This window comes from Podarcis vaucheri (genome assembly GCF_965113315.1).
Source record: "Podarcis vaucheri genome assembly, chromosome: 3".
NCBI lineage: Eukaryota > Metazoa > Chordata > Lepidosauria > Squamata > Lacertidae > Podarcis > Podarcis vaucheri.
This window is the reverse complement of record NC_138761.1, coordinates 27,873,655-27,894,674: the sequence shown is the minus strand read 5'-3', so window position 1 is coordinate 27,894,674 and position 21,020 is coordinate 27,873,655. Positions and strand designations below refer to the sequence as shown.

The 21,020-nt window shown below is 44.9% G+C and overlaps 2 long non-coding RNA genes across 3 annotated transcripts in view; one reads left to right on the top strand and one right to left on the bottom strand.

The window, feature by feature from the left end:
- The window catches only part of LOC309529784, a 760,251-nt gene that overhangs the window by 623,844 nt on the left and 115,387 nt on the right, over positions 1-21,020 (bottom strand). The gene's annotated exons all lie outside the window — the stretch shown is intronic.
- Positions 5,904-19,592, top strand: LOC309528916. The gene is made up of 4 exons (XR_014217981.1): positions 5,904-6,157; positions 9,419-9,562; positions 12,108-12,199; positions 19,280-19,592. It is a non-coding gene; the product is annotated as an uncharacterized lncRNA (long non-coding RNA).

Here is a 21,020-nt window from a genome sequence, read left to right as displayed (position 1 = left end):
TAATCCAACCTCCAAATAGCTTAACAACTTCAGCAAGGCTCTAATAGCTGATCTCATACTGAGCAGGGGGAGTCTGATGGGGAGGGAAAACTCTCCTTGAGATAAATATTTTCCTCCCTTTGGCATTCATACTGGGGAAAGGATTATCCATTGAAACAGATAATAAATTCCTCTCATTCTTGTGCAATGTGCCTTTAAATGTTTGTCTTAAATTTCCCTCTGATTTCTGAGCATTTCCCCCCCTCTTTCCATTTGAGAAACCCCTGGGATCTGTGTGTGCATAACTGTGCCCTAAAATTGCTGCCTTGGCCACTGACCACAATCTATCCCCTCTTTAGCGGCTCCTGGGTGCAGATGCAAGCCATCTCTTAAACTGCCACTGTTCTTTTGCTTTCAGCACCGTCCAAGGCTGGGCGAATCACAGAAATCCATAAAAAGGCTGCTACAAAGCACCTAATTTTGCTCTATTATTCCTAAGGGAAACATTTCTTCTGGGCACATCTGGTGATCACATTATTACGCCCTGAAGCATGAGGACTCATAAGGATTAGATGAATCTTCCCTCCCATGCTGGTTCTGCACATCCATAACCAGAGATGTCTTAAAACAGACAAGACCCTCCGCGCTTTGAGGGCACCAGGTTGGTGGAAGTTGCCGTAAAGAATCCCTTCCATGCATCACCCAAAAGGACAGGCATGCACCATCGACAGTTAACATTTTATTTTTGAGGCCCACGAGCGGAGTGGCTGGAAAAACAAAGGGAACACCTGGGAATACATATCTGACTACATTTTACAGATAAAAAGCCCCTATTTTCACCCTATCCCTTATACATTGCTGAAACAGTGTGACGCGGCAGCTAAAAAAGCCAATGCAATTCTGGGCTGCATCAATAGGAGTATAGCATCTAGATCAAGGGAAGTAATAGTGCCACTGTATTCTGCTCTGGTCAGACCTCACCTGGAGTACTGTGTCCAGTTCTGTGCACCACAGTTCAAGAAGGACACTGACAAACTGGAACTTGTCCAGAGGAGGGCAACCAAAATGGTCAAAGGCCTGGAAACGATGCCTTATGAGGAATGGCTAAGGGAGCTGGGCATGTTTAGCCTGGAGAAGAGGAGGTTAAGGGGTGATATGATAGCCATGTTCAAATATATAAAAGGATGTCACATAGAGGAGGGAGAAAGGTTGTTTTCTGCTGCTCCAGAGAAGCGGACACGGAGCAATGGATCCAAACTACAAGAAAGAAGATTCCACCTAAACATTAGGAAGAACTTCCTGACAGTAAGAGCTGTTCGACAGTGGAATTTGCTGCCAAGGAGTGTGGTGGAGTCTCCTACTTTGGAGGTCTTTAAGCAGAGGCTTGACAACCATATGTCAGGAGTGCTCTGATGGTGTTTCCTGCTTGGCAGGGGGTTGGACTCGATGGCCCTTGTGGTCTCTTCCAACTCTATGATTCTATGAAAGCTCTTTTTCGCCTACTGCATGCTGTATTCATTTTCTCTTCAACAACCTAAACAGCCAGAGATGCTGATTTCAGCCTGTGTGTGCCACATGATGTCACAACGTCGCATCATACCATGATGTCACGATATCATGTTGCACCCACACCCATCCACCACTGCTCTCCGGTGCCACTTTCACAGTGGTGACGGGGGTCGGGTGGCACAGTGTGGGTGCACGTCCGCGACATCAGCAGGCCCCAACAGAGGTCCCACAACGGAGGCAGAGGCCTTGGCCCAGTTGCTGCCATGGCACCAAAGACCTGAAGCGGTGGGTGGAGGCTGGGTATGCACAGTGAAATTTTTGTTGGTGCCCAGGCTCCCAGGGCCCCCAGGAGTTGTTACCCATGTAAACAGCATGGTAACCTTGTGGCAGCAACTGCCTCTCAGCCTAAACTACCTCACAGAGTTATTGTGGGAGAGAAGTGCATATTGAATTATGGCAGAAGCAGTTCCCTGCCCCAAGGAGCTGCCAATCTAAACAGTGAGGAAGGAAGAGGGGGTCTGGGATAGGATTGCCGTATTTCAAACAGTGAAAATCCGGACAGAAAAGTTGCTGAGCTTTGAGCTATTTTTATGGGGAAACGACAAAAACGGCGCTGCCAACATGGGGTGCCATACGTCTGGATTTCCCCAGACATTAGACCAATTTCCACCCGGACACTGCTGCCAACTGCAGTATTCCAAATATGTCCAGGAAAATCCAGACATATGGCAACCCGAGCCTGGGATAAACATGATAAAAGTATGAAGATCAAGGAAAATGTGGGAAGAAACATGAGCAAATCTAGTTTGACATGTTTGGGATTTTTCAAAGATTAGTCCAAGGTGTAAAATGTTGTCCTTCTCTTTACTCATTTTGGTGGGTCCCATTTTCTACCTTACACCCAGTTTCCTCTCCGCAAAAAGACCAGCTCTTCTCCCTGCTATGCTAACAAATGTCAAAATCCCCCCTTTCAGTTTCATCAGCAAAGAATGTGTTGAGATCACACTGTTCCGTAACAAGGACTGCAGACAGGGATTTAAACGCTGTATACTCTCCATTCATCTTCAATATCATTACAACTTGTTTAAAGCATTTCCGTCCATTCAGTGAGAAAAGCCCGGGAAGCAGCAGGGGCTGTAGCAGGCTTCAGGCTGCTAAATGTTTCGCTTGAGAGCCAGTATCATAAAAGCTGAAGGGTCTGATTTCTGAAAACAGTTTAGGTTTGTTGTGGAAGCGTTTGCGATGAGCAGACTGGAGGAAACAGAATGCTCAGGCACCTGTGCACCTGCCTGCACGGGCCCTCTCAAAGAGGAAGTGATGTCATGAAGGTCGCACCGGAGTAACAATGAGGAGAAACTGATGAAGAGCTGTTTCATAGCCTTTCTCTAATCCTGATGTCCTGTCTGTGTCTAGAGGGCAAGTATAAAACATGTTTTTCCAAGTTGCAGAAGGAAGTATAAGCGATTAGTACTCACCAGACAACTCGCATAGAAGATTAATCAGGCATGAAGCTTGTTCTGAAGTGAAAAGTCTTCATGGTTTTTTTAGTGGGGGGGGGGAGAGAACATTTCCCACACGTAGAGAAATTTAGCATAATCAGGAGGATAGTGGGAGGTGTGAAAGTATGTGAAACCTGCATGTGTAAGAAAGGAATTATTTTAGAAACTTCACTTTTGTGTCATATAATCATAGAATTTTAGTGTTGGAACTCCAGTGGTCATCTATTCCAACCCCCTGCAATACAGGAATCTCAGCTAAAGCATCCATGACAGATGTCCTTCCAACCTCTGCTTAAAAACCTCCATTCTACTGTCAAACAGCTCTGACTGTCAGAAAGTTCTTCCTGATGTTTAGTTGGAATCTTATTTATTGTAACTTGAAGCCATTGGTTTGAGTTCTACCCTCCAGAGCAAGAGAGAACATTTTCGTGGTTACATTGAGAGAAACGAAGGGGAAATTATTTCACTTTGGTTCAGCTTTGTTATCAAGCCCTACCCCATGAGGGAGTTGCAAAGTGGCCTTCCTCGTTCGCCCAAGATGGTTTCCAAGACAGTACAATCACATCTTGTGTAGGGTTACATTCTGAAGATAGTGTGTATGTGCAAAAAAAATGTATATAATCAAACCTCCACCTTGAACCATCCCCACTCAGGCACCCTTACTATTCTGGAGCTATGCGCCGAGTGGGTCTTGCCCCCCAAGCAAATCTTTGTTTACCGGGCTCTAGGATGCTCTTGTGAGATCTCTTGGGGCCATCCAAGTTCTTGCAAGATCTCTTGAGAGCTCAGTAAGCAAAGTAGAGAGCTTAAAACCTCTTTCTATTCTAGGAAATCCCTGTGCAAAAATAGTTTTATAGCTTTCTGCCACCCATGCATTTAATTTGTGTGATTTCAAGCTACTGGACTTCAACTGCCTAAGGTTGAAATCACACATGTTAAACGTGTGTAAGTTGTGATCGTACTGTACTCATAAAAGCACAAGATGAGCCAATGGCCCATCTAGATAGATAGATAGATAGATAGATAGATAGATAGATAGATAGATAGATAGATATCAGAGCCCATTTGATCCCACCCTGCTAGAATATAAACAGAAAATTAAGGTCACAAGGTCAGGGTGAATGAAAATCTTGCATGGGGGAGAGTGTTCCAGAGGGCTGCTGCCACTGCAAAGAAGTCCCACTTCCATTTTGTCACTAGATGACAAACTGCAAGTAGTTACTGAGACATAAGAGGACCTGTCCGCTTATCCACTGACTACTCTACAATATATCTGTTTTTTATATATTTGATGTACAAAGCTTTTTGAAACTATGCACGACAGCTTTAAAGCACATTCTAAGCATATTCTTTCCCTCAAAGAATTCCAGGCACTCACCGTTACAGTTCCCAGAAATCCTGAAAAAACTAGAAGTGCCCAGAATTCCTTGAGGGGAAAAATGTGTTTTGAATGTGCTATAAATGTATAGTATGTACATAGTTTATAGTTAGTGTCTTCTGGATCTTTTCTATCCACCTGCTTATTGGCATTTTCAAAGAACTCTAAAAGGTTAGATAGACAGTGCTCTCCTTTGCGGTTCTTCTTCAGCAAAACATCTTCTTTTACATGCTTGGTCGCTTTATTTTTATTATAGACTTCCATCAGTTATCTTGGAACATACATTAAGCTAATGAGTCTGCAACTACCCAGATCCCTTTTTTAAAAAAAAAAAACTGGTGTTAGATCTGTTCTCAGTTATGGCCGCTGATCATGGGGATCTGTTACATACTTTTGTTAGAAGATTTCATCAGCATTTTAAATGAATATTTTATATCTCAAGTTAAACAGCTTAGGAGTTTTTTGTTGATTAAGTAGTATATAAACTTGTAAAATAAATATATAAAAGGACTTCAATTTCTTTAAGAACTCCCAGGTGGCTACTGTATGGAGCTGGTGGTTTGTACATTTTTTTATTTATCAAGAAGGCCTATTTGTCACCACTATTTCTCTCAGCTCTTCAAACTCATCTCCTGAAAATGTCAGTTCAGGCATGGATCGCTCCCCTACATATTCTGCAGTGAAGACAGACATAGCCATGTGTGTGGCTGATGAAGCATCTCAGCCCCAGTGCCTGTCATGACTCTTGAACCCACCCCTTGCATTAGCCTAAGGAAAACCAAGATGTAGAGAAAATACAGACCTCAGCTCTGTGGGGGCTCCCAGCACCTCTGTAGGCCTCAGGATGTAACTCTCCCACCTTCCTTAGACATGGAGGTGAATTCTCCCCATCACTCCCACAGTGCCTACATAACTGAGCAGAGCCTTTTAACTTCAGCAAAGCTGGCTCCTCAAGCAGACAAGACCGAGAGCTGTATAGGCCCTGTCAGCCTACACAAGGCTTCTGAAGGTCTTGGCTGAGATAACACCTTCCAAAGCTCAGCAAGCAGGGCCCATTGGGAGTTGTCCAGGGTCCTGACCTGCTTAGAGGGATATGCCTTGACATTGCCTGGACGTGACCTGCTTGGTGTGCTTCTACTTCCCCTGCTAGCCCCAGCAGCAAAGGATAGCATCAAGAGAAACAGCTGAGGAGACTGGTGAGTGGAGACGTGTAGAGGATGACCGTGGCTTTTTCTGGGCATATGCTAATGAAGACCCAGGTCTGGTGACTTGGGAAGCTGGAGGCCCACCTCTCATCCGTCTCACTTTTATAACTTTGAGACTCTTCCCTTCACTTTGGTAATAATGTAAAGTATCAACTCAAAATTGCAATGCATGCATTTCATTTGAGTTTTATTGCCTTAACAGACAGCATTAGATTACAAAAGAGAACATTTTTCTTCTCAGTTTTAGCTTATTCTTATGATTTACGACGAGATACAGCAAGAGTTCATAAACTTCCCTGACCCGCTGACAGTTTTTACAGGCTCCTTGATTTATTTTCCATCTCAGATTTAACAGCTTTCATGTGACTGATATTTCTCGAGTCCCGGCGTGGCTGCCGCGCAGCCCGAGAGAGCTCCTCTAATCTCCATGTTACTAATTTAAATGAAGTCTTGGTCTGTTGTTTAAAAAAGACATTTGTCATCTTGCTGAGGTTTACAGATCCTCTTGTAATGTAATGTCAGACACTTCTGAGATATGAGTTTTATAAAGCTTCCTGATATCGAGTGTTGGAAGAAGACATGCCAAGGTCAGTTGGATTTGCCAAACCAGTATAGGGGAAGGCGGCGAGGAGGGAGGCGGAGGTTTTTGCAGAACTGGAAAAGAGGAGTTCTTAAGGAGCCGAGCACATTTAGATACAGATTTATATATGCTTCGAGTACATTTTGCAGATAAACTCCGTGCTGGGGGAGCGAGGGGTGTGAGAAACATTTTTCAACCCAAGGAAAAACAGAGGCAGCCACTCAACAGCTACGAACTTCTGATTAAACTTAAGTAGGCATGCAGGGAAACAAAACTCTTCTCACAGTCATGTGGGCTGTTAGTATCGGCGGTTTCCCAGTGTGCTCTGAAGCTGTGGTGCCAGGCCGCCTCATTCAAGAAACTTACAGCTGGCTGGCTGTTTTCTTTGTACATCTGCAAACAACACAAGAGCGAGCTGTGTTTTTAGAATAAACAAAGACCAAAGCTAATAAGCTAAATGGGAGAGATAAGGGAAGTATCTCTCATCTGAAATCAGAAAAGTTCTCTTCCTCGTCCCTCAAAAGAAAAAGGAAAAAAACGTCTGGAGGCTGAGAAACGCAAACAGTGGCAGGGAAAGTCCAGAGAATATTGCAACCTGCTGTGGGTCTGTTCCAGAAGCTTCTGCTAGTGCAGAGTGCAGCAGCCAGCCTGGTGGTGGGGACAGACAACCGCCAAGAGATGACGCTGGGGCTAAAAGGCCTGTACTGGCATTTCTTCTGCTGCCACGTCAGATTCAAGGTTCTTGAGCTAGTGTACAAAGTCCTAAACAACTTAGGCCCAATTATCTTTTTGTATACCTTTCAGTAGCTTTTGGCTGTGGAGCAGTTTATAAATCTGCTGTTAAAATAAGTAAATTTATAAAAATCTGTCCATTTCGGTTTCTCCTAGTGCCTCATGGTGTGTGTCCCCCCCCCCATCTTAAATCCAATTGGCACATTTCTGCATCAGTTTGCATTTGTTTAGAAGACTTCCTAAAAATTAATTAGCATTTCAGGGCACATTTCTCCCCTTTATAACGCAGTTTAGCTTAATATACTGTAGCGGTTTCCACACACCCACACCCCAAAAATACATGCATTATTGTGCCCATACATGTATACTTTTTGTTTGGGGAACTGCACTGTCAGTTTGGGAGACATACAAATTTTGAAGGATAGCTGTGTTTTTGGTCGCTGATTGTTTCAGGAGATGCAAATAAGGTAGGTTCACATTAAAATGTGAAGTGAACCGAATTTCTCCCCATCCCTGCATCCTACTAACAGACACTTCCTCTTTACACAACAGTTATCATCTCTGGCCTAGCTTCACCAAAAGAAAAGTATGCACTGGATTTTTAAAAGATTTAAAAGTTGCTAATTTTTAAATGTTGCTTGGAATGTGCTCGAAACAACCCTTCAGAAAGCCTGCCTTTAATAATATTTTTCAAGAAAAAAAACAGAAGACAGCCATTGGTCTCTCTCTGAGAACCCATGACAGATGAAAGACGAAGGGTTTGTGCTTTGTTCTCCAAGGTTTACTCATTGAAAGGTAGGGCATACAAGACTTCAGTTGTTGTATATGGAGTGTATGGCTTTATTTTCTAGAACAAAGGCGCTGCTCCTTCAAAGAACACAGAAACAGCACAAGAGAAACTCACGTTAACATTTGATATTTTTCAGGGGTTTCAGCGCTGAGGCTTAGTTTTTGGTCCAGCTGAAAGGAATTTGACGTTGCTAATTAAACAATTGATTGCATAGTTCAAAAGACAATGTTCAGGATTACACTACAAAGCATATTGTGTTTCCCACTTTAATTGTACCTTTGTAGCTGAAATACGGGTGGAATTGAGATTCTGGAATACCAAGCCTGGGCAGATGGCTTGGCAGTGCACCAGGATGGACAGATCAGACTAAGTCAGTTTTGCGGGTTCTCAATCATTGGTCCATCTTGGGCTGTCAAATTCACCTTTTCTCTGCATACCAGAACCGTCTACACATTTGCCCCCCACAATACATCTACAGTATGGCCCAAGGAAAGAGCAGCATAGTGACTTGCACATAGAGGAAATAGTTTCATGTCTTGGAGCCACTCAGAACTCAGGGGCCCCAGTTCTCATACAACATTGCCAACAAAAAAATCTGTATATATGCTAAAATGATCACACCTTTTCATGAGAACTTTCTTAATTTTTTTATTTTTTTTAAAACCCATGCCAACTGATGCTGTAACATGGTGCCAGAAATTCAGCCTGGAAAAATGAGAAACTGGGGAGACTGGAAGTGACAGATTTTTCAATCCCCTCGCTGGGGCAGATGGGGGTCCAACACCACCTGGAGAGCCCCAGGTTCCTTATTCCAGTTCCAGCACCTGGTAGACACCAATATTTGTATTGCAGCTGCATTTGTAGATCACATGCTGTGAAGGGCTGAGCTGAAAGATCTCTCTTCCACATAAGCATGGTTCTTCTGCCATGGTAGCTTGGTTAGTTTTGCTTAGCTATGCCTCCAGGCATATCCATGCATTGCTAAAGGACTTGGCTTTGGCAGCACATTAGAAGCTTTGACCCTTTGCACTAGGTAAAGTTACAGTGGTACCTCGGTTTACAAACTTAATCCGTTCCGGAAGTCCGTTCTTAAACCAAAACCGAGGTGCACTTTCCCTAATGAGGCCTCCCACCGCCGGTGCCCTTCCACCGTTCGGATTCCATTCTTAGACCGAGGTAAAGTTCTCAAATCAGGACACTATTTCCGGTTTTGTGGCTTTTGTAAGCCGAATCGTTCTTAAACTGGACTGTTCTTAAACTGAGGTACCACTGTATTTATTTTTCATGTTTATATTCCTGTTTCCCATATGATTTGTGAGTGAAGATGGAGTTTAGGTTTCTTTGACAGAGCATTGTGCTTGCAGTTCTTTCCTAGCTTGCAGTTCTCTCTTAGCGTTCTAGAGCAGACTTTTTACTTGGTTTTTTGTTTTTTGTTGTTGTTGTTTTGCCTTGGAGATTCTGAAGTAGCGTAGTTCCACAAACATTTACTCCACTCCTATCTATCTAATTTTCTTTAGGAGGGTAGATAATAGGCTGGGAAGCCCTTGAGTTAGATATATGAAACATGTCCATGAAATTTACATGTGTTAACAGGATACTTTGCTCTAAGCTGCACAGCTATCTCCTGTCCTTGCTTAGTCACCATCTAGCTCTTCCTTAGTTGATTGGTAAAAATTCTAAACCTTCAACAATGGGTTCCAGAGCAGGTTACGTACAAACAAAACAAAACAAAACAAAACATTACAGACATTTGGCTATCCAGATCTTGTTGGACATCTATCAGCCCCAGCCAGCATGGCAATTTCAGGGGAAAGAGGAAATATCAACTGTAGTCTGAGGAGCCACAAGACCAAGAATCTGAACTTCATGATCCAGCACAGAAGAGACAAAGTGAGTCTTATTGATATTTTTTCTCATGTCTCTGGCAGTAAAAGAATTGCACCGACGGCATCTGATTCTCAACAGTCACAATAATACAGAATAGTCAGTTTCTCTTTCAGAACCTGCCACTGCAGAAGATAGCACCACCAGGAGTGGAAACCAATCCGCAGTTACTAAGTGCATGCAAACTTTGCAAGGCATGCTGAAGAGTTATATTAAAAGCATAACATCAATTGTATGGGATCATTGCTGCCTTAGACCGCAGAAACGATTGTGGCTAGTAACTGCTCTGGTGTTTCCTTGTGTAAAAATGATTGGGGCTGGTGACATTCCAACAGCTGTGATGTATGCACTGCATCCATGTAAGTAGAAACTTCCGATTTTTGCCTGTAAAAATGTAACATATGGCAAACATAAGAAGAGCCCAGCTGGATCAGGCCAAACGCCCATCTAATCCAGCGTCTGTCCTCACAGTGACCCAGCAGATGCCTATCAGAAACAACAGCACTCTTCAAATCCATCTTCCCATGCAACTGGTATTCAGAGGCATAATGGCATCTGATACTGGAGGTAGTCCACAGCCATCGTGAACTGCCTGCAGCCATTGATAATCTAATCATGAATTTGCCTAATCCCCCTTTTAAGACACCCAAGAGGATGTCCATCCTTCCAACTTGCAGTAGTGAGTTCCATTGTTTGACCATGTGCAAGGTGCCCCTTTTGGTTGTCCTGAATCTTCCAACACTGAATGACCTGTTCTAGTAGCAAAGGTGCTGTCTTGTGCCTAAGATTGAGGGGGCCTGGTGTGCAATGTGTGTGTGTGTGATGTCATGCGTGCAATGCATGATGCGTGTGTCATCAAGAGGAGGCAGAGCATGGACCCCAGCACAGCACAGCTTCATCTCTTGCACTCAGGAGGAGTCAGCCACTGAACCGGGCTGTGCCCGACTCCACGCTCAGCTTCCTTCAGCACTGAGGGGGCCCAACATTGAGGGAGACCAGGATCCGAACGCCTACTCAGCCATGAAGCTCACTGGGTGATGGTGGTCCAGCCACTGCCTCTCAGTTAGTGAGAGTTGTTTTGGGAATTAAATTCAGAGCAAAAAGGGGCGCAATAAATAAAATAAGCAAATGTTCTGAAAACACCCCGTATGTGCTGACTTAGGGGAGTTGCTCCCTCTCAAACAGAACAGAATTTGGGGATTCCTGTTCTAGAGAGAAGATTAGGAAGCTCCCTGTGCACGCAGAGTTCGGTGTTAACAACCCTTAATTCTAAAAGCGCTGCAAGAGTTTTACAGCCCCTGTCAAAAATAAGGAGTGACAGCCGGAGAAGTTAAACGTCACTTTCGGTGATCAGAAATGGTTGTACGCGAGAGTGTAAAGGTTGTGTTTTCAGCATTTTACTTTCATTTCTTCCTCCCCTGTGCTTGGTTTATACAATGGCATGATTAATGTCTCGTTTGTGAGACGCTTATTCAATAGCAGGGTTTTTTAACGTTTCACGGGCCTGACTGAGAAAAGACATAATAAGGGGGTTTAAGGCCTCCCTTGTAATCAGAGCTTGTCAAGAGAGGATAAACACGCATTGGAGCAAGCTAGTTACCAAATAGTTGTATATTTTTATATATATATTTAACTTGAGGGCAAATTATGAGGGAACATATTCGGCTTTGTGGCAGAGGAAACAAGCCTGTGACATGTTAGGAACAAACCTCACATTGCACGAGAGATCTGTGATTTGATCTCACAGTGTTTCTTGTTTTTACTTCAACAGTGACTGAAAGTGCTCGAAATGTATCAGTGCCAGGGATTGAGGAGGTTTAGCCCTTCACCCCCTCAATGTCTCCTACCTCCTTGGGGCTGCTGTTGGGTGGAATGGGGGAAATGCAGGTAAACTATTAGAACAGAACTCTCTTATCTCTCTTACCTCTCATACCCCTCCCAGACAAAATGATGACATCAGGTGACGGGAGACCCCAAGCAGGGTCCTGGAGGGAGGGGGAAGTGCAAATGGGACCCCAAGAAGTGTCTGAGGCTGGGAAGGAGGCCAGTAGACTGGGGAATGGACAGATAGATCAGAAGGGGGGTGGATCATGTGGGCTGGCGGAGGAACCCTCAGATTCTTTGGAGGAAGTCATGTATGGGGTGGATGTGACCTCAGTCCTTTGGCCTCACTGCCCCGATACAAATCCTCTGGCTGCTGAGTGGCATGATCACTCAGCCCTGAAAGGGCATCGCCTGCAGAGATCCTCTGGCAGATGCTGGATGGTCAAGCTCCATGCAAGCACTCACTTCTGTGATCTGCGAGCTTGCCTCATTATAACTAGATCATTCTTCACTCCTAAGTATAGACGTGGCCATGGTCGGTGGAAACACAAAATCAGATGCAAATTGTTACAGGGAGTAAAAGGAGTTCTAAAAATGCCAGAATATAGACCACATTAAAAAGCTGAAGACTCCCTGAAGTAAAATATGGTTCCCACGAGTTGTTTGGAAGTCTTATTGATTTGTTGTTTTTCTTATGTTTTTATCCAGCCTTTTTTCCATCCAACAGGGCCAGTGCAAGAGGCTGAATTGACTGAAGAAGGGGACGCACTGCCACCACCTCATTCTTCTCCCTCCTGCCTGTCCCTTGGGTCTCCTCAGGTTCTTTTTCTCTTTCTTTTTGCCACCACAGCGGTGGCAACTCTCCTTCTCCACCCTGCTGTTCTATGAGAAAGTGGCCACTAAGGCAAAGCAAAGTTCTGACCACCCTACCCAGAATGCATTGCTCTGAGAATGGACCCCGGCTCTCAAGCCGAAGCACTGTGTCTGCGCATGCACGCAGCGCGATTTAGCGCTTCTGCGCATGCACGAGTGGCGAAACCCGGAAGTAACCCATTCCAGTATTTCCGGGCTGCCGCGGGACGCAACACGAAAACATGTAACCGGAAGCAGATGCAGCGTGAGGTATGACTGTACTGCACTCTGTTCCTGCTTGTGGGTTTCCCACAGGCATCTGGTTGGCCACTGTGAGAACCGGATCCTGGACTAGATGGTTCATTGGCCAAATCCAGCAGGACTTTTACGTTCTCATGAGCCTCTTGCAGAAGACTTGCAAAGGCGACGGCAGTCCATATGAGGCTCCAGTGGGCCCAGGTCAGCAGCAAGGCAAGCAAGAGGGGAGCAGCACCAATTTGGTGCCTGTTCTAGCCCTGAAGGCAGTGTTGTAGGTGTGGTCCCTAGGCAGTCCCCCATCCAGGCGCTGACCAGCCCCAAACCTGCTTAGCTTCAGAAAGGTGCTGGCCTCACATGCCTTCAGACCATACCCGGGGACTTCCACTTGTTCAGGAAAGAAGAACCTGCACTCTCTCCTCTGTTTTCGACTTTACTTTGACAGCAGCTTTAAAACAATTAGCAAGCAGGTGCTGCCTGGTTAACAGCATGTGTGCACGTGTGTGCTAGTTCTGCATCTTTGTCTGCCGTTGGTGCCGTTTCATTAACTGAATCTTTTTAATTAGCAAAACATCTGCCAACTCCTGCAGTCTGTCAGGGAGCCCCATGGATGTTCTCTTTGTTGTACCTTTTTACAACATATGCCAACAGGTGGAACGAAAAGCTTGTTGTTTGTATCTTTGGGGTTTATGAGTAGGTGAGAGCAGGCTCAATTGTATATTTACTTATGCATCTCCTCTCTGTTCTGCTCCCCATATATTGATATCTGTAAAACCTTATCTCTTCTCGTTTTACAATAGTTATCCCCACCTCTGTCCTAAACACATTATGCAGAACAAAGTGGAAACAACATCTATTGTTGCCGTTTTGGTTTCCAGAATAGGTATTATCTTCACACTGAATTGGCTTCCTTTGCTGCCCGTGATGCCATAATGCAGGGAACTCTGATTGGCCATCACTGTTTTTAGGAAGCAGCTAACCTGGATGGCTCTGCTCGACTCACCTTTATTTCCAATCACTTTTTCCACTCCTTGTGAGCATTCAGAGCTTTTAAACAATGATATGGCATTGTGAAAAGCTGGTGGCTAGTGATAATTGTTCTACAGTCATGATACTGTACATTTTATGTGTGCTGTAAGCCGGTCAGAGTGGCTGGGGAAGCCCAGCCAGATGGGTAGGATATTATTATTATTATTATTATTATTATTATTATTATTATTATACCTGAAACTAGCAATCCAGATATTTGACTTTGCCTCCAGTGCCTAGTCTACTGCATAACTGTCAGGTACAGACCCAACATTTAATTTGTCTGTATATATTTATAAGGTTTATTGGCAAAGATAAAAGCTAGCTGAGGGGAAGGATGAGGTTCTGCACATGTCTTGCACTGGAAGAGGGAGGGATCGGCGAAGAAGCCATCTTTTGACATTGCCTGACCCTTGCAGCCTACAATAGTCCATTCAGTTAAGAATCATTTTTGCCATTGTGGACGAAACTTCTTTTGTGATCACCATGCTTAAGAAATAATTGGAGCATGAAAGACAGCTAGATAGACAAAACGGTGCCTACAATATCCCTTTGGGAGAATAAAGGTTTCCTGAAGCTGTTCAAACAGGTAAGAACAAGGACAAACAGGAACTCTTCTGTGAGAAGACATCCAGCTCTCCCACCTGCTCCATTGCTGCCCACATAGCCTGAAGGGGTGTTCCTCTGCTTGGCATAAGTGGTGCCTGTCTCCCATTTTAAAGAAGATGAGTCATTTCTGAGGGGAGGCTGTTGGGATGGGAAAGCTGCAGACAGTAGCTAGAGCACAACTAGGGAATCTGGCCCTTTAAATATGGTTGGCCGGGGACTGAACTTGGGATGTTTTGCAGACAAAACAGATACAGTGGTACCTCGGGTTACAGATGCTTCAGGTTACAGACTCCCCTAACCCAGAAATAGTACCTGTTACGAACAGTTTCAGGTTAAGAATGGACCTCCAGAATGAATTAAATTCTTAACCCAAGGTACCACTGTACTCTATCACTGAGTTACCTGAGGCCCTTCCCCTCAGCCTCCAAACCCTTGAGGGAAAGTGGCTGGTGCACAGAGAAAGCGAAAGGTGGGGGAAGCATCATTTCCTCCCCCTTGCTGTTGTTCCAGTACAAAACCCTCCCCTCGCCGTGCTCGGCATATAGGCAGGAAAACACAAAACATGGGCTGGGACTGCCATGTTTCCTGCTGTTCTCCATGCAGAAGGAGAGTATGAATGGAGAACGTGATGGAGGCACACAATTCAAACGGAACCTGTTTACAGCAGGGGCACTATGATCCCTGTATATTTTGTCTGGAAACTGGGACTTCTCATGCTATGTGTTTAGCAATAGTTGTATTCCTCCAGAGATCCTCAACCTGCTTCTACTGCAGGGCTTCCTCCCTCAGAAATACTGTTGTTACGAGAAATCTTCTGGATTCCTGGGCCCTGGGGTTTGATGGGTGTCTCTCCCCATATGAAGCAACCAGGATGCAGCAATCATCTTTGTGTGCCTCCTCCAATCACGGAGGGTGTGAACCCGAGAAAGGGCCTCTTCTGCCATGGGTCCCTGTTTGTAGAATACTCTGCCCTGGGAGACTCACCTGGCATTTTTGTTTCATATCTTTAGGCTCCAGGCAAAAACACTCCTTTTAAACTGTGGAGCTATTGTTTTGTTTGTTACTATGGTATGTATTTCTGGTGTTTTTATATTGTAAACAGCCCTGTGATCCTTGGGTGAAGGGCAGTGCAGTGGTACCTCTGGTTAAGAACTTAATTCGTTCTGGAGGTCGGTTCTTAACTTGAAACTGTTCTTAACCTGAGGTACCACTTTAGCTAATGGGGCCTCCTGCTGCCGCCACGCCGCCGGAGCACGGTTTCTGTTCTCATTCTGAAGCAAAGTTCTTAACCTGAGGTACTATTTCTGGGTTAGCGGAGTCTGTAACCTGAAGTATATGTAACCTGAGGTACCGCTGTATAGGCATCCCATAGGCATCTTGTTTGCCACTCTGAAAACAGGATGCTGGATTAGATGGTCCAATAAACAGATCTAGGAGGCTCTTTTTATTGTCATGAGCTACACAAAACAGTTGAGATCAGTCTTGGATGGGCAGGCACTGACAGAGGAGGAAGAGCAGGAGCAGGAGGAAATGGAAGGGGTGCTGAACTGTGGAAACCTGGTTTAGAAGAGGGGGAATTCCCCCCCCCCATTCCACTTCAACCACTTTGGAAGGAGGGAAGAGATGCTGGCCCTCCGGTCCAACCTTCCTACAGAGCAGAAAGGGATTTAATTAGTTGAGAGCAGAAGGCTGATCAGGAGGTGGCATCTTTGTCACCTAGAGAGTGGACCTACCCAGCCACAAAGTACACTCTTGCAGTCTCAACATTCCTGCAAGGCGAGAGAGTCTGGCAAGTGATTGCACTCTGCCTCATCTTTAAAGGCTTGGCAGAAGGAGTGGAGGAACTTATTGGGACATCTTTGTTGCTTCCATCCAGTTAGTTCACTTCTTGCCGTGGTCCTGAACTCCTAAATCATGGGTCGGCAAACTAAGGACCTGGGGCTGGATCCAGCCCAATTGCCTTCTGGATCCGGCCCACGGATGGTCCAAGAATCGCCACGTGGATCGGCATGGGGATTCTGATCATTTGGGCTGCGCCATTCCCCTCTTCTCCCTCACACACACCGCAGCGGTGCCCCCTCCCTCCTCCTGGCTTCTCCCTGCCCTGCCTAGAGGAGGAAGGGGGCTGGGCTTTGTTAAGCTGTGGTTGGCTGAGCACCATTTTAAGCAGCCACCGCCAGCCCCTGCCGCTCGCAAGACACAGGTAAGCAGCCACCGCGCTCGTTCAGTGCTATGGAGAAGGGAGGGGAGAGCTGGGGGGGTTCAAAATATAGTCCAGCCCCCCACAAGGTCTGAGGGGCAGTGGACCGGCCTCCTGCAGAAAATGTTTGATGACCCCTGTCCTAAATTGTCATTGCTGAGCACCGTGTCTGCTGTGGAACCTATACCATTACTTGCTCAAATAATTATCTCTTTCCTGCAGTAAGAACCTCTGTCTGCATGTTTGGGCTGGGAGCCAGACTGCTCGTTGGCCATGCTGTCTGGGGCTGATGGGAGTTTGAGTCCAACAAGATCTAGAGGGCCACAGGTTGCTCATCTCTGTGGTGAAATATTCAGAGACAGGGTACCAAATTAGACACAGTGTTGGTTTAACGCGCTCAGGCTTTCCACTCTCTTCAATGCAAAAGGTTACAGCCAATGAAACCACTCTGCAATTATCATCCTTTCCCCTCCATCCCTACGTCCTGATGCTGTTTCTGCTTAGAAATTGCTCCAGTCAAACTGTGACAATCTCTCCTCACACAATACAAAAGACATCCCTTAGCATTTTCTGACAACAGAAGGACAATGGATATCACAAAGAGAAGGCCTTGCCACCGCCACCTTTTCGAAAGTGCTCACAACCACATCGAACATCAGAAGTGTTTGAACTTAAGCAATTAGAACAAGTTGTCAGGGACACAAGAAGCTCTTCAGAGGAACACAAAAGCAGCATGGATGTTGCCCAACAGTGTCTCAAACCTTCCACCTAGGTATGGTCACAGCTGAGTTGGTAGGGTCGGAATTTTTTTAAAAATAATAATAACCCTTCATGCTAGCCATTATATAGTCACAAAGGATTTTTTCTCTCCTGTATTACATCTTCTTCCCTGTGGCTTTTCCTTCTGTCTCCAAGTTCTTTTTAAAAATGCATATTCTTAGTATATCTGAGCCCCCCAGATACACACACATAAATACATTTTCCAGTTATATTATCCACCTTCTTTCTTTTATTTCCCATCTTTTATCCTTTCACCTCGACTTTTCCTTCCATTCATTAATTATTTTTGCAGGGAAGGGGGCTCCGTTCTGTGTTCCCTTTCTGCGTTTAAATCTGTTCATTGCTCTCCTCTCTTTTGTCCCATTGCTCCCATATCTCAGGTGAGTGCCTTTGCGTTCCCATCATTGTGCTCACTCCACCTGCCACCTCAGAGTTTTGACTTGACTCTTTGATCCTTTACTGAAGTTGTTAATGGGGTAGATTGCATGCCAAAGTTGACACGCAGCTCAAGATGCTCCATTGAACTGGGAGGAGAAAAGGCAGCCTCTGATCTCGCAGAGCGTGATGTGACCCCACAGGCTCCTCTCACACAAGACGGCATTCTTGGGAATGCGTCTCTCAGAAGAAGGGTGTGCAATATGGCACAAGAGTGCATCAGAAATACCTCTCATATTCAGTAACCAATATGTAGCAAGAAACTTGGAGCGGCACTGCCAAGAGAGTGAGCCCAAATGCCCCTGAATTTCACAACCCTCATTGTAGACTGCAAACAGAGACACCCTCTTGATTTTCAGGGAACTCTTCAGCCAGGAGTGAAACCTTTGCCCTACTCATAGCTGGCAACTATCACACTTCCTTCATTTGCCAGACATCCCACTTTTTCATTTGTTAAAACAGGGGTGGGAAGCCTTTTGGTTTGGGCTAATATTGGGCAGGTTCCACATCAGCAAACAGGTTACTCGGGTGCTGGGCATGCTTTGTCCTTGCGCTTACTTCAGACCTGGGCTTTTTCTCAGCCAGGAACTGTCCTGATCTAGCAGGGCTTTTCTTATCTTCTTGTAATAGATAATGGTTAGATATTTGGTGCAAGGTTCACAACAAAGTGGTGTCCAAAACTGAAGACCCTTGGTTTCCATTTTTTCACCCTACTAAAAATGGTGTGGCAAAATATTGGAAAGTGTAAACCTTACACTGCAAAGGATTTCTGTTAGTTTGCATAAATCCTACTGGCTGGGTGTAGTGGGAAATTAACTCAGAGGGGGGGGGTTGTTTGTTTGTTTTAATTATTCGAGACAGTTGTGTTTGTAAATGTGATTGACACTAAACCTCTGTTTTGGATGGTTTTGAATAAATGGATGAACATGAAACTTAGTCACTGTAAGCATACAGAGTAGGGGCATTGTGAATATTACAAAAGTTTTGCTACTGCTGGGGTCCTTTGCTGTTGCTAACTCAATAAGTTGTATATTTTCAGGATAGGCAACTGGGGGTTGGGAGAGAGAGCGTCATACAATCATACTTTGGAAGTTGAACACAATCCATTCCGGAAGTCCATTCGACTTCCAAAACATTCGGAAACCAAAGTGCAGCTTCTGATTGGCTGCAGCAGTTCAAGTTTGTTTTTTACCAGGGAGAACATCCATGCTGGAGAGAAACAGATTGCCAATGTTCACTTATTTGTCCCATGTCTGGGAGAGGAATCAATCCAATGAATACCTTCAGTTGTTGCTGATTTCAGTCTGCTAACAATACATAATTGATTGTGTTGTCCCCTCCGTTGCATTTTATTTCCTTTGCATGGAATTGAATGGGGTGGGATATTGTGATGACCATTTATGTAATAGCATAATTACATAAATAACGTAAGTTACATAATTTGGTGGAAGATGAACTGGAGCATGATGGACACGAGAGCCAGTGTGGTGTAGTGGTTAAGAGCGGTAGTCTCGTAATGTGGGGAACCGGGTTCATGTCTGCACTCCTCCACATGCAGCTGCTGGGTGACCTTGGGCCAGTCACACTTCTCTGAAGTCTCTCCGCCCCACTCACCCCACAGAGTGTTTGTTGTGGGGAAGGAAGGGAAAGGAGAATGTTAGCCGCTTTGAGACTTCTTCGGGTAGTGATAAAGCGGGATATCAAATCCAAACTCTTCTTCTTCTCTTCTTCAAATACAGGGCAGAATGGAAAATGATCCTGTCTTACTTCCTTACCCTCCAGTCCAGATGTTTTTGGACTACAGCTGGGGCTGATGGGAGCTGAAGCCCAACACCACTTGTGGAGCCACGACTTCCCCACCTCTCTTCTAAGCAACAGTAAACTAAGACAACAGCATGTAAAATGGCTCGTCCTTGTAGTCAAAGCGTGCCATCTAGTTTTCGTTAACACTGGTTCTGGTTCAAACATTTCCCAAGCATTTTAAAGGTGGGAGCAGATGGAAGCCGAGTGAGGAGGATTCAGATCCCTTTTCTGATCTTCTGGCTTTCTGAAGGGCTTATTTGTAAGATAGGAAGGGGACAGCTGGGCATCCATCATTGCAATGTGTGTGAAGATTTAGTGAGATTGATGCAGAAGGAAAGGACAAGTGCATTAACAAACCTATCCGTCCAAAAGTCAGGGGTACTGTTAACCAAGAAGTACATTACAGTGATTCCATCAAAATGTTATGTTATTTATTTAACTTTTCCATTTCCATTTTTATTTGGGTAAGATAATTGCTTGCGATAAGCTGCCTGTGCAGGAAGCTGGAAGCATGGAAGAAGCACAGCTGTTAGGCTGGGATATGTACTTTCAGCCGTAGCATTAGAACTGTGTGACGGCCCAGGCTATATTTGCATATTGAAATTATCTCAATTAAAGTCTTTTATCAGACAACTTCACAGAAAGAATCTCTAGAAACACAGGATTCCATCCAGCCTCCCCCTGCACCCATTATGAAAAATGTAGGCTATTAGGGTCCCAATATGTTTATCTGCAGTTGTATAAATGGTCATTTTATAATTAATTTCATAACTAATAGGTTATTATGTTATTATTATATATTTATTTATACCCCACATTTTTCCCTGATGGGACTCAGGCAGCTTACAGATACAAAAATAGTGGGGGGGGGGTTCCATTCAAAAACAATTACACATTAATAGAGTTAAAACTATATACATATATATATATATATATAATCTATTTAGAACATAAAAATAATTACAATAAAAACAGCACGGCAACAGCCCGGTCATTAAAAGCAGTCAGTTCCCAAAAGCTTGTTGGAATGAGAAGGTCTTCACCTGACAACAAAAGGACAACAGGGAAGGAGCCAGTCTAGCTTCTCAGGGAGGGAGTCTGGAAGCTGCCACTGAGAAGGCCTTCACCTACATCCCCACCAAGTATACCTGTTAGGGTGGTGGAACCAAGAGAAGGGCCTCCCCTGAAGATCTAAAAACCCGGGCAGGTTCACATGAGGGAAAACGATCTTTCAGGTAGCTTGGACCTAAGCCGTGTAGGGCTTTATAGACAGTGGAACTCTTCTAATAAGGGAGTTCTATAACCAGCTCCCTTTAACCAGCCCCAGTCAGCAATCTGACCGCAGGTCTTTGTGCCAGTTGAAGTTTCTGGGCACTTTTCAAGGCAGCCCCATGCAGAACGCATTTCAGTAATCCAAATGGGTCCTGTCACGGGAATTGGGGTTGCTTGTGTGTAAACCTCCAGCTGTTCCAAACTGCTTAGGGGCGGTTGTGTCTTTCCCTGACTGAGCAGCCTTGGCGCTGCTGCTCAGTCGCTAGCAGAATCCGTGAGTGGGCGTCTCCTAAATTTCCTCCAGCATAAGAATTCCTTAACGGACAACCTTCGCCTCGCCTCTCTGCGCGGAAGCCTTCTGCACAGAGTGGGCGTGCCGAGTGGTGGTCCTCCACCCTCCTCACT